Here is a 12671-nt window from a genome sequence, read left to right on the forward strand (position 1 = left end):
GTGAAGAGGCGTCTAGGGAGAGTTAGGCACGCTCCACGGCTATTTCTAGTGTGTGTGATAGGATTAGGGATTGCGGTCAGTAGAGTTACCACCTCCTCAGAGCTTGTCCCAGGTTTCACGTTTTAACCATTAGGTCATTCCGGGTGCTCCTAACCAACAGGTCCATAACACACGCCCACGTGCCTTACTCCCTGCCTTCTTCATCTTGGTTGACTGATAAAGATAAGCAGAAAAGTACTGACGGCTTAGTGTGCTTATTCCTGAACAGCTCCTAACAGGTATAAGAAACACTAATTTTCTAAAGTGTGGACTAGACTTTAATATGAGCTAATGTGGCCCACACAACTGTAAAGTGGTGTGTTTGGTGAACTTTATTATTTATTTATTATTTGGGGGCTAAACTGACAACAAGGAGAGCTGCACTCACACGGAGACTGTGCAGACAGCCATAAACGGCGCTGCAAGGCCCCAAAAACCTCCTCTACGTTATCCTATGTAGTGTTTTTCCACAATTTAGCTTTATACGGGTGGAAAGCCACTAATAGGAATTATTTGAAAAAATGTGCAGCGGGCTGCACTATTTGCAAAAAAGGACAATGGAAAGAACTGTGTTATGGACCTGGTGGTTAGGTGCACCAGGAATGACCTGATAGTTAAACACAGAATCGGGACGAGCTCTGGGGAAATGGGAACTCTGCTGACCGCAAACCCTACTCCCATCAACACAACTAGAAATAGCCGTGGAGCGTACCTGACTCTGCCTAGACGCCTCTTCACAGCCTAAGAGTTAACTACCCCTAAAGAAAGGAAACAAAGCCTCAATTGCCTCAGAGAAATTTCCCCAAAGGTAAAAGCAGCCCCCCACAAGTATTGACTGTGAGTTAAGAGGAAATCACAAACACAGGATGAAATAGGCTTTAGCAAAGAGAGGCCAGTCTAACTAAACAGATTGAGGATAGAAAAGGGATCTTTGCGGTCAACACAACAAACTACAAAAACCATGCAGAGTGTGCAAAAAATACCCCCGCACCGACTCACGGTGCGGTGGTGCCACTCTGCACCCCCAGAGCTTCCAGCTAGCCAGGCAGTTTCATGATAGCAAGCTGGACTAGAACGTAGCAAGAAAAACCATAAGTAACAAATGAACAAGCCGGAACTTAGCTTTTGCTGCAGTAGACAGGTCCTCAGAAAGATCCAGGAGAGATCTGAACCAGTACTAGAACATTGACAGCTGGCATGGAGTAACGATCTGAGTGGAGTTAAATAGAGAATCCTAGCCTAGCCCTAAACGAGGGCAGCTGGGGAAGGAATCTCAGAACCAGCAGCTCCACTCACAGCCACCAGAGGGAGTCCAAGGACAGAACTCACCGAAGTACCATTCATGACCAAAGGAGGGAGTTTGAGAACGGAATTCACAACAGAACTGTATGAGTCAGTGAACCACCCTGAGCTGGATACAACCGGCTGTGGCTGCACAAAGACTACAGGGCGAGCTGCACTCACATGGAGACCGTGCAGACAGCCGTAAACGGCGCTGCAAGGCCCCAAAAACCTCCTCTACGTTATCCTATGTAGTGTTTTTCCACAATTTAGCTGGATACGGGTGGAAAGCCACTAATAGGAATTATTTGAAAAAATGTGCAGCGGGCTGCACTATTTGCAAAAAAGGACAATGGAATGGATAGAACTGTATGAGTCAGTGAACCACCCTGAGCTGGATACAACCGGCTGTGGCTGCACACAGACTACAGGGCGAGCTGCACTCACACGGAGACCGTGCAGACAGCCGTAAATGGCGCAGCAAGGCCCAAAAAAACTACTCTAGGTTATCCTATGTAGTGTTTTTCCACAATTTAGCTGGATAAGGGTGGAAAGTCACTAATAGGAATTATTTGAAAAAAATGTGCAGCAGCCTGCACTACTTGCAAAAAAGGACAATGGAATGGATAGAACAGTATGAGGCAGTGAACCACCCTGACCTGAATACAACCAGCTATGGCTGCACACAGACTAGAGAGTGGGCTGCACACACACACACACACACACACAGAGACCTTGCAGATCACTGTGAAAACAGCGCTGCAAGGCAAAAGCAAGGTGAACACACAGCGGTTGCTAAATTAGCCTGGGAAAAGCACAAAGAAGCAAATCGCTATCTCAACTGGCCCTCATTCAGAACACAGCGTCCTGTCACTAACTCAATTCACAGCAGAGTGAGCCCAAAATGGCGCCAGCGACTTTTAAACTGCAGCATGACATCATTTCAGCAGCCAATCACTGCCTTGCCAGTAGTTTCATGCCCACCATGCTGAACAGGATGCGCCCACACTTGTAATCAGTCCTCATTGGCTGAATTCATGCTGTTTGAATTGCGAACTTCCGATTCCGGTATCCGATATGCGGCAAGTATCGGATCTCAGTATCGTAATTCCGATACCGCAAATATCGGCCGATACCCGATACTTGCAGTATCGGAATGCTCAACACTATTTACCACACAATGAAAAATTTTTAGCCACTTCTGGATGAACAGCTTTCTAAGAGTATAAGTTTTGCAGTTATTTTGTTTCTTACCGTTTTTCCAAGTAACAGATCCAGTACTCTATTTACCAGCCACTTTTCATCAACATTTAAAGCTGTCATTGTTGAGATATCAAGGAACTCTTGGCACACTTGTGGAACTAAAGTTTAGGAGATATTAATTTACCATTGTGTATTAATTGTAGATTTGCACTACAGCTTTAGAGCCTTTTTTCACCATGATTCATGAGTTCATATGTGCTTTTTAGCACAAAAAAACTGCAGCCAGATATTTTTTGTGTGTGTGGTTCCATGGTGTAATGGTTAGCACTCTGGACTCTAAATCCAGCGATCTGAGTTCAAATCTAAGTGAAACCTGGGCAGCTCTTTGTACATGTGTTTCAGTTTCTCCACTTACACTGAGTTCTCCTGTGCCAAAGATTTAACATAAAAAGAGAAAGTTAAAATCAACATGCAAAACAAAGATTTGAATGTTCCAAGCATCCATGGAGTGATCACTTTGAGTTCGATGGCCAAATCTACCATTAAAGCAGGATTACAGAAACTTAAAATTGACTTTATGACACAACACTCTTACGAACTGTGTCACGCAAAACAACCATACCCTATGATTTATGTCAATGTTCACATAACACTTTTTCCAGGTGTATGAAACTGACAAGGATTTGAAGCTGAAATGGCTTCAGGAAATGTTGGTGTTTTCTTCCTGAATCATCTTTTCTTGTGTTTTTCAGAATTTCCTACAGCAGTTTGTGAACATTTTTGGTGGTGTTTTTCTAAAATTATTTTGGGCATCTTTTGAGTCTGTTTTTGTGGCATTTCTTTGTAGCTCACAAAACGCACCAAAAGCCACTTTGAAACCTTTAAGGAGTTTTTCAAATCTTGCCATTGATTTGTATTATAAGTATGGAGCTATTCTAAATGAAAAACACCTGAAGATTGATATGCTTATTTTAGTTAACCGCTTGGCATTTCGGAAACTTGATGTGGTTAAAAGGCACTCAAAAGCCTGATCATATGAACAGCAAGTCTTTTTTACATGGAAATAAATTTGTTCAGTGTTTTCAGCATTTTCATAGTAATTTTCAGAATTTTTTTGGAATGGACCCTCTCCAAATCTGTCTTATGAATAGTTAAAATTCTTAAACTGTACATGATTCCCATTGATGATGACTTTAAATGAGATTTTTACATTTTACTGTGGCCTGGAATTTTTCTTTTTTTTTCTGGTATGTTTTCCAGAGGGATAATCAATTATCTTGATCACGATGCTGTAACAAAAGGTGTGTGAAACTCTTCAGAGTTGGCTGTCTGAGTAGTCGTGGCTGAGTGGTTAAGGCGGTGGACTACAAATCCATTGGGGTTTATCCTTTCAGGCTCAAATCCTGCCGACTATGTACAGTTAGGTCCATATATATTCAGACAAAGACAACATTTTTCTAACTTTGGTTATAGATAATACCACAATTACTTTTTAAACAAAACAATTCAGGTGCAGTTGAAGTTCAGACTTTCAGCTTTCATTTGAGGGTACCCACATTAGAATTGAATGAAGGGTTTAGGAGTTTCAGTTCCTTAACATGTGCCACCCTGTTTTTAAAGGGACCAAAAGTAATTGGACAATTGACTCCAAGGCTATTTCATGGACAGGTGTGGGCAATCCCTATGTTATGTCATTCTCAATTAAGCTGATAAAAGTCCTGGAGTTGATTTGAGGTGTGTTGCTTGCATTTGGAAGGTTTTGCTGTGAAGTAAACATGCGGTCAAAGGAGCTCTCCATGCATGTGAAACAAGCTATCCTTAAGCTGCAAAAACAGAAAAAACCCATCCGAGAAATTGCAACAATATTAGGAGTGACAAAATCTACAGTTTGGCACATCCTGAGAAAGAAAGTAAGCATTGGTGAACTTATCGATACAAAAAGACCTGGGCGCCCATGGAAGACAACAGTGGTGGATGATCACAGAATAATCTCCATGGTGAAAATAAAAACCCCTTCACAACAGCCAACCAATTGAACAAAACTCTCCTTGAGGTAGGCGTATCAATATCCAAATCTACCATAAAGAGAAGACTGCATGAAAGTAAATACAGAGGGTTCACTGCATGGTGCAAGCCACTCATAAGCATCAAGAATAAAAAGGCTAGACTGGACTTTGCTACAAAAATATCTAAAAAAGCCTGCACAGTTCTGGAATAACATTGTTTGGACAGATGAAACCAAGATCAACCTCTACCAGAATGATGGAAAGAGAAAAGTATGGTGAAGGCGTGGTACAGCTCATGATCCAAAGCATACCACATCATCTGTAAAACACAGCGGAGTGTTGTGGATTCTGTTTGTGGGCTCCCTCTGGTGGTTACTGCTGGTACTGGGTGACTTTGGTGGGTTGCGGCCTTTGGTTTCCACCTGTCCATCAGAGGCTGGGTGTTTCCTATTTTACCTGGCCTTTCTGTCATTCCCTTGCCGGCTATCAATGTATTCAGATGTGCTCTGTTTGGTTCCTGCCTACCTGCTCCCAGATCTTTCAGGATAAGCTAAGTGCTGATTTTCAGTTGTTTGGTTTTTTGTCCAGCTTGCTTATTATGTCTCTATGCTAGCTGGTAGCTCTAGTGGACTGAGGTTCTCCCCATGTGCCATGAGTTGGCACATGGGTTCTTGTAATCTCAGGATGGTTTTTTAATTAGGGTTTTTTGCTGACCGCTCAGTCCCCTTTTGTATCGTTCTGCTTTCTAGTTTACAGCGGGCCTCAATTTGCTAAAGCTATATATATCATCTCAATGTGTGTGCCTTCCTCTCATTTCACCGTCAATACATGTGGGGGGCAACTATATCTTTTGGGGTTCGTTCCTCTGGAGGCAAGTGAGGTCTTATTTTCTCTGCAGTACTAGTTAGCTCTTAGGCTGGTGCGTGGCGTCTAGAACCAACGTAGGCACGCTCCCTGGCTATCTCTAGTTGCGTTTGTCAGGCATAGGGCAGCGGTCAGCCCAGGTTCCATCACCCTAGAGCTCGTCCGTTATTTATTTGTACTTTGCTTGTCCTGTGCTATCCCTAGCCATTGGGGATTCATGACAGTATAGCCGGCCCACAAAGTGTTAATTGTTTGGGCTGAAGCAGGAGGAATAGAAGTGTTCAAGGGAATTTTTTTTTTTTTTTTTTTTTCCCTTCAGAGTTTTGCTGCCTAGCCCTTAATTGCTGTCTAGCTGCTTCTTACCTCCTCTTAACCCTTGAATGGCTCTGATCTTAGCTGTTTAACATGGATGTCCAGAGTTTGGCTTCCAGCCTGAGTAATCTCGCGGCAAAAGTTCAAAACATACAGGATTTTGTTGTTCACACTCCCATGTCTGAACCTAGAATTCCTATTCCAGAGTTTTTTTCTGGAGATAGATCTACCTTCCTGAATTTCAGGAACAATTGTAAATTGTTTCTTTCTTTAAAATCTCGCTCCTCTGGAGACCCTGCTCAACAGGTCAAGATTGTCATATCTTTCCTACGGGGCGACCCTCAGAATTGGGCATTTGCATTGGCACCAGGGGATCCTGCATTGCTCAGTGTGGATGCATTTTTTCTGGCATTGGGATTGCTCTATGAGGAACCTAACATAGAGATTCAGGCTGAAAAGGCTTTATTAGCCCTCTCTCAGGGGCATGATGAAGCGGAAATATATTGTCAGAAATTTCGGAAATGGTCGGTGCTTACTCAGTGTAATGAGTGCGCCCTGGCTGCAAACTTCAGAAATGGTCTTTCTGAGGCCATTAAGGATATTATGGTGGGGTTCCCTACGCCTACTGGTCTGAATGAGTCTATGGCTATGGCCATTCAGATTGATCGGCGTTTACGGGAGCGCAAACCCGTGCACCAGTTGGCGGTGTCTTCTGAACAGGCACCTGAGACTATGCAATGTGATAGAATTCAGTCCAGAAGTGAACGGCAAAATTATAGGCGGAAAAATGGATTGTGTTTTTATTGTGGTGATTCAGCTCATGTTATATCAGCATGCTCTAAACGCACAAAAAGGGTTGATAAATCTTTTGCCATTGATACTCTGCAGTCTAAGTTCATTTTGTCTGTGACTCTGATTTTTTCACTGTCTTCCATTTCCGTCGATGCCTATGTGGATTCGGGCGCTGCCCTGAGTCTTATGGATTGGTCATTTGCTAAACGCTGCGGTTTTAGTCTGGAGCCTCTGGAAGTTCCTATTCCTCTGAAGGGAATTGACTCTACACCATTGGCTATGAATAAACCGCAGTATTGGACACAAGTGACCATGCACATGACTCCCGTTCATCAGGAGGTGATTCGCTTCCTTGTACTGTATAATTTACATGATGTACTAGTGCTTGGTCTGCCATGGTTACAAACTCATAATCCTGTCCTGGACTGGAAAACAATGTCTGTGCTAAGCTGGGGATGTCAGGGGGTACATGATGATGCACCTCCGATTTCAATCGCTTCATCTACTCCTTCTGAGATCCCTGCGTTTTTGTCTGACTATAGGGATGTTTTTGAGGAGCCTAAGCTCAATTCGCTCCCTCCTCATAGAGAGTGTGACTGTGCTATAGAATTGATTCCTGGCAGTAAGTTCCCTAAGGGTCGTTTATTTAATCTGTCACTGCCAGAGCATACTGCTATGCGGAATTATATTAAGGAGTCCTTGGAAAAGGGACATATTCGTCCATCTTCGTCCCCTCTGGGAGCAGGTTTTTTTTTCGTGGCAAAAAAAGATGGTTCCCTGAGGCCTTGTATAGATTATCGCCTTCTGAATAAGATTACAGTCAAATATCAGTATCCATTGCCATTATTTACTGATTTGTTTGCTCGCATTAAGGGGGCTAGGTGGTTCACTAAGATAGATCTTCGCGGTGCGTATAATCTGGTGCGGATAAAACAGGGTGATGAGTGGAAAACCGCATTTAATACGCCTGAGGGCCATTTTGAGTATTTGGTAATGCCGTTTGGACTCTCCAATGCTCCGTCAGTCTTTCAGTCCTTTATGCACAATATTTTCCGTGAATATCTGGATAAGTTTATGATTGTGTATTTGGATGATATTTTGGTGTTTTCTGATGACTGGGAGTCTCATGTTCTACAGGTCAGGAAGGTGTTTCAGGTTCTGCGGGCCAATTCTCTGTTTGTGAAGGGCTCAAAGTGTCTCTTCGGAGTCCAGAAGATTTCTTTTTTGGGGTACATTTTTTCTCCTTCTACTATTGAGATGGATCCCGTTAAGGTTCAGGCTATTTGTGACTGGACACAACCTACATCTGTTAAGAGCCTTCAGAAGTTCTTGGGGTTTGCTAATTTTTATCGTCGGTTCATTGCTAATTTTTCCAGTATTGTTAAAACTTTGACTGATTTGACTAAAAAGGGTGCTGATGTTGCTGATTGGTCTACTGCGGCCGTGAAGGCCTTTCGGGAACTTAAGCGCCGGTTTTCTTCTGCTCCTGTGTTGTGTCAACCAGATGTTTCACTTCCTTTTCAGGTTGAGGTTGATGCTTCCGAGATTGGAGCGGGGGCGGTTTTGTCACAGAGAAGTTCTAATGGCTCGGTGATGAAGCCATGTGCTTTCTTCTCTAGAAAATTCTCGCCCGCCGAGCGCAATTATGATGTGGGTAATCGGGAGCTTTTGGCCTTGAAGTGGGCATTTGAGGAGTGGCGTCATTGGCTTGAGGGTGCTAAACATCGTGTGGTGGTCTTGACTGATCACAAGAATCTCATTTACCTTGAGTCTGCCAGGCGTTTGAATCCTAGACAGGCTCGTTGGTCGTTATTTTTTTCTCGTTTCAATTTCGTGGTTTCATACCTGCCAGGTTCAAAGAATGTGAAGGCAGATGCTCTTTCCAGGAGTTTTGTGCCTGACTCTCCTGGAGACACTGGGCCTACTGGTATCCTTAGGGATGGGGTAATATTGTCCGCCGTATCCCCAGACTTGCGACGCGCATTGCAGGAGTTTCAGGTGGATAAACCGGATCGATGTCCACCAGAAAGACTGTTTGTTCCGGATGATTGGACCAGTAGAGTCATCTCCGAGGTCCATTCTTCTGTGTTGGCTGGTCATCCTGGAATATTTGGTACAAGAGACTTGGTGGCCAGGTCTTTTTGGTGGCCTTCCTTGTCTAGGGATGTGCGTACCTTTGTGCAGTCTTGTGAAGTGTGTGCTCGAGCTAAGCCTTGCTGTTCACGGGCCAGTGGGTTGTTGTTATCCTTGCCCATCCCGAAGAGGCCTTGGACGCACATTTCCATGGATTTTATTTCTGATCTCCCGGTTTCACAGAAAATGTCCGTTATCTGGGTTGTGTGTGACCGTTTTTCTAAGATGGTTCATTTGGTGCCCTTGCCTAAGTTGCCCTCCTCCTCTGAGTTGGTTCCTTTATTTTTTCAGAACGTGGTTCGTTTGCATGGGATTCCGGAGAATATCGTTTCTGACAGGGGATCCCAGTTTGTGTCTAGATTTTGGCGGACGTTTTGTGCCAAGATGGGCATTGATTTGTCTTTCTCGTCTGCATTCCATCCTCAAACGAATGGCCAGATGGAGCGAACTAATCAGACCTTGGAAACTTATTTGAGGTGTTTTGTTTCTGCTGATCAAGATGACTGGGTTGCTTTTTTGCCACTGGCCGAATTTGCTCTTAATAATCGGGCTAGTTCTGCCACGTTGGTCTCTCCTTTTTTTTGTAATTCGGGGTTTCATCCTCGTTTTTCCTCTGGTCAGGTGGAGTCTTCGGATTGTCCTGGAGTGGACGTGGTGGTGGACAGGCTACATCAGATTTGGAATCAGGTGGTGGACAATTTGAAGTTGTCTCAGGAGAAAACTCAGCAGTTTGCTAATCGCCGTCGCCGCGTGGGTCCCCGACTTCTTGTTGGGGATTTGGTGTGGTTGTCTTCTCGTTTTGTCCCTATGAAGGTCTCTTCTCCTAAGTTCAAGCCTCGGTTCATCGGTCCTTATAGGATCTCGGAGATTCTTAACCCTGTATCTTTTCGTTTGGATCTCCCAGCATCGTTTGCTATTCATAATGTGTTCCATCGGTCGTTGTTGCGGAGGTATGAGGTGCCCGTTGTTCCTTCGGTTGAGCCTCCTGCTCCGGTGCTGGTGGAGGGAGAATTGGAGTATGTTGTTGAAAAGATCTTGGATTCTCGTGTTTCCAGACGCAAACTCCAGTATTTGGTTAAGTGGAAGGGTTATGGTCAGGAGGATAATTCCTGGGTGGTCGCCTCCGATGTTCATGCGACTGATTTGGTCCGCGCCTTCCATAGAGCTCACCCTGATCGCCCTGTGGGTTCTCGTGAGGGTTCGGTGACCCCTCCTCAAGGGGGGGGTACTGTTGTGGATTCTGTTTGTGGGCTCCCTCTGGTGGTTACTGCTGGTACTGGGTGACTTTGGTGGGTTGCGGCCTTTGGTTTCCACCTGTCCATCAGAGGCTGGGTGTTTCCTATTTTACCTGGCCTTTCTGTCATTCCCTTGCCGGCTATCAATGTATTCAGATGTGCTCTGTTTGGTTCCTGCCTACCTGCTCCCAGATCTTTCAGGATAAGCTAAGTGCTGATTTTCAGTTGTTTGGTTTTTTGTCCAGCTTGCTTATTATGTCTCTATGCTAGCTGGTAGCTCTAGTGGACTGAGGTTCTCCCCATGTGCCATGAGTTGGCACATGGGTTCTTGTAATCTCAGGATGGTTTTTTAATTAGGGTTTTTTGCTGACCGCTCAGTCCCCTTTTGTATCGTTCTGCTTTCTAGTTTACAGCGGGCCTCAATTTGCTAAAGCTATATATATCATCTCAATGTGTGTGCCTTCCTCTCATTTCACCGTCAATACATGTGGGGGGCAACTATATCTTTTGGGGTTCGTTCCTCTGGAGGCAAGTGAGGTCTTATTTTCTCTGCAGTACTAGTTAGCTCTTAGGCTGGTGCGTGGCCTCTAGAACCAACGTAGGCACGCTCCCTGGCTATCTCTAGTTGCGTTTGTCAGGCGTAGGGCAGCGGTCAGCCCAGGTTCCATCACCCTAGAGCTCGTCCGTTATTTATTTGTACTTTGCTTGTCCTGTGCTATCCCTAGCCATTGGGGATTCATGACAGCGGAGGCAGTGTGATGGCTTCAGCATGCATGGCTGCCAGTGGCACTGGGTCACTAGTGTATATTGATGATGTGACACAGGACAGAAGCAGCCGAATGAATTCTGAGGTACTCAGAGACATACTGTGTGATCAGATCCAGCCAAATGCAGCAAAACTGATTGGTCATCGTTTCATACTACAGATGGACAATGACCCAAAACATAAAGCCAAAGCAACCCAGGAGTTTAATAAAGCAAAGAAGTGGAATATTCTTGAATGGCCATGTCAGTCACCTGATCTCAACCCAATTGAGCATGCATTTCACTTGTTAAAGACTAAACTTCAGACAGAAAGGCCCATAAACAGCAACTGAAAACCAACGCAGTGAAGGCCTGGCAGAGCATCAAAAAGGAGGAAACACAGTGTCTGGTGATGTCCATGAGTTCAAGACTTCAGGCAGTCATTGCCAACAAAGAGTTTTCAACCAAGCACTAAAAATGAACATTTTTTTTTTTAAATTGTTGAATTTGTCCAATTACTTTTGGTTCTTTAAAAACAGGGTGGCACATGTTAAGGAGCTGAAACTCCTAAACCCTTCATCCAATTTTAATGCGGATACCCTCAAATGAAAGCTGAAAGTCTGAACTTCAACTGCATCTGAATTGTTTTGTTTAAAAATTCATTGTGGTAATGTCTATAACCAAAATTAGAAAAATGTTGTCTCTGTCCAAATATATATGGACCTAACTATATATGTTCCTAAAGCTTTTTGACTGATTACCTGAGCAGATAAATTTGTGTTTCCTAGTCTATCCCTCATGACTGTGATATGCAAACGTTGGAACGGGTTACTAGTACCAGACTGACTTGTTTTTTTGATGTACCTTCCATAAGCCAATCTGGCGCTACTTCCCATGTGCTTCATGCCGCTAATCAAAAGAAGCGCAGTGAGTGCCACCAGGTAAGTGGTGCTTCTCCCGCTTTTGTCAAGCGGCCACAGACCATTGTTGTGGCAGATGTACTGGGACATGCACTTTGATTTGCAACAACTTTGAATTACACTGGTCAACAGCATTTTTGGTGCCAAAGATATTTCATCAAATTTAGGGTATTTTTGGGGTGCTGATTCTGAATATGTCATCAGTTTTACCAGATTGGCTCAAGTTTTTTGGTATCTTATTTATAGCACTTGTTGGTAAATGCGACGCATCATCTCATTAATTTCTTTGGATTAGTACTTGAACTGAGCAGTTCTCAATATAGTTTTGTGTTAATTAGTGTTCTAAAAGTTTGTTCATAGCTCTGTTTTCCAGTGAAAAGCATGAACTCATCAAGAAGAAGTTGTCTTAACGATCCAGACTCATTCTGATACATTTGTGGTGAATACACACTGCCAAAACATAGAAGAAACATAACAGACTTCGTAAAATTATTTACGAAATTATTACGAAAATGGAGCAAAGGACAAAGAAAAAGCTTCAAATTTGGTGTTCCAATGGTGTGGAGAGAGCCAAAAAATCATCATGATGACTGTTATTTATGGTAAACACAGGTACAGGCACATCTTCACAATGAGGGACAGGCCTTCTTGCAGATTCCATGTTACTCCCATTTTCGTTTCTTATGCTTATTGAATCCTTGCACTTGCACTGCACAGAAATAACAGTCATCATGATGATTTTTTGGCTCTCTCCACACCATTGGAACACCAAATTTGAAGCTTTTTCTTTGTCCTTTGCTCCATTTTCGTAATAATTCGATACATGCTTTGCACACTATGTGTGGTGCCCAAAACTTGTCTTGGTCCCCAAGCATAACCCCAAAATAGGCAAAATACACTTTTTTTACGAAGTCTGTTATGTTTCTTCTATGTTTTAGCAGTGTGTATTCACCACAAATGTAACAGAATGAGTCTGGATCGTTAAGACAACTTCTTCTTGATGAGTTCATGCTTTTCACTGGAAAACAGACAACAACATAAAGTTAGTGCAAAAATCAAGCTATGAACAAACTTTTAGAACACTAATTAACACAAAACTATATTGAGAACTGCTCAGTTCAAGTACTAATCCAAAGAAATTA

Source organism: Ranitomeya variabilis, chromosome 2 (genome assembly GCF_051348905.1).
Source record: "Ranitomeya variabilis isolate aRanVar5 chromosome 2, aRanVar5.hap1, whole genome shotgun sequence".
NCBI classification, from domain to species: domain Eukaryota; kingdom Metazoa; phylum Chordata; class Amphibia; order Anura; family Dendrobatidae; genus Ranitomeya; species Ranitomeya variabilis.